Here is a 1,921-nt window from a genome sequence, read left to right on the forward strand (position 1 = left end):
ACACACACACACACACACACACACACACACTGTATATTAAAAGCATCCCTAAACTTAAGTGGATTTGGATCCAGCCCTAAAAATATTTTACTTCCTTAGTTTTTCCTTCTGTTATTATTAACGCTGGTTCATTCAGACAAACATTTTCTGATGTTTTTAGATACTTTACTTGACATGGAATGACATACATAATTTTATTCACACATTAACATTTACAATGTGAAGGTGTTTCTCAGTTATTTATGCTGTTAGAAATTACTTCAACTTGAATTGCATTGATTATTAAGCACTAATAAATGTATCCTGTCTGAGTGCTAAATTGTTCTGATTTCTGAAGCAGCATTAAAAAACTAAAATAGGTTTTAGAAAATTTTTAAAGACTAAAATGGTTTAGAAAATGAATAGTGAAGTGTTTATAGTGCACCTTCTGACTGGACTTATTTTGTTGTAGGGGGAAATGTATTAGGGAACATGATATATTTTGAAGCCATAATGTTTTCATTAACAAAAAACCCAGATTCTATATTTGGGTTTTTTCACTTTATACAATCTAAAAATAGCATTGACTGGATTTATTTTTCAGAAACAAATTCTCATAAAACTTGGAAGCAAAATACAAATTGTATAACAAGGCTGATCATTCAAGGTGCTTTCATAAAGAGTGTCCTTGGAACTTTGAATGCCATCTGCCCACACATTAATAAAGTGCAAAGGTTTTTAATCTGATTGCTTCAAGTTGAATGAATGGGTCAGTGCCAAATAAACTGATCTCATCCCCTGTGTGTGATCCACAGCAGAGTTTAACCATATTAAAATGAAAGGAACCAATTCAATAAAAAAATTATACAAGCAATTCTTCAAATACTCTGTAGGACTTTCTGTGCAAGTTCGGCTATACGGCGACTTAGGAAACAAAACTTGAAAAACAAAAAGGGTACTGTTTGAAGAGGTTTCAAATATACTGCATCCAGAGTGAGCAGGTTAGTGGGAGCAATCTAACACAATTGCTAAAGAAATGGCATTAGGGGTAGACTAATGTTTTTTACACAAAGTCCAGTTGCAGTTTGGGGATGGGTGAGTAGTTAAATAGAGAGACTAGTATCAAAGGATACTAGTGAGGATTGTATTTTGGTTAAGCCAGCAATGGGCAGCCCTTCTAGGCTGCAGACTGGAGTGATACAGATCATTTCAGAGGTCGATGGGCAATAGGGCACTAGAACACAGCCCTGATTTTTCCACAGTGACAGAGAGAGAATTCTCATAGCTGGTGCTTCTCCACATGGAGCATAGTGAACCCTCCCTGCCACCCACCAGGCAAATGTTACCAAAGCTCCACATTCTCAGGCCTGATCAAATCACTCCACGGGTTGGAGCTGGCCTGTGGTCTACAGGTTGCCAATCCTTGGGTTAAGCCATTGCCTTGGGGCTCCTATACACGTGCAGGGAGGTTGCTCCAACACACTGTAATTACAGCGCATTGGAGCAGATTCAGTTAATTGAGTCTCCTGGAGCCTAGCTTCATAGATGCTAGGGTCAGAAGGAACCTCAACAGATCAGCTAGTCTGACCACCTGCCCGGGCAGGAAAGAGTGCTGGGGTCAAGTGACCCCAGCCAGGTGCCTATCCAGTCTTCTCTTAAAGACCCCCAAAGTAGAGGACAGCACCACCTCCATTAGAAGCCCATTCCACATACTGGCCACCCTTACTGTAAAGAAGTTTTTCCTGATGCCTAGCATAAATCTGCTCTCTGTCAGTTTGTGACCACTGAATTTTAGGTGGTCACAAGATCACCTCTCAACCTTCTCTTGCATAGGCTGGAAAGGTCCAGGTCCCTTAGTCTCTCCTCATAGGTCTTGGCCTGTAAACCCTTAACCATATGAGTAGCCCTCCTCTGGACCCTCTCGAGATTATCCACATCCTTC

The 1,921-nt window shown here is 40.2% G+C and overlaps 1 protein-coding gene across 2 annotated transcripts in view; it reads right to left on the reverse strand.

The window, feature by feature from the left end:
• GRID1 (glutamate ionotropic receptor delta type subunit 1) overlaps positions 1-1,921 on the reverse strand; it is a 1,431,845-nt gene that overhangs the window by 618,518 nt on the left and 811,406 nt on the right. The window lies entirely within an intron of this gene.

This window comes from Gavialis gangeticus, unplaced genomic scaffold, assembly GCF_001723915.1.
Source record: "Gavialis gangeticus isolate Ggan-Ray unplaced genomic scaffold, GavGan_comp1, whole genome shotgun sequence".
In the NCBI taxonomy this organism is placed as follows: domain Eukaryota; kingdom Metazoa; phylum Chordata; order Crocodylia; family Gavialidae; genus Gavialis; species Gavialis gangeticus.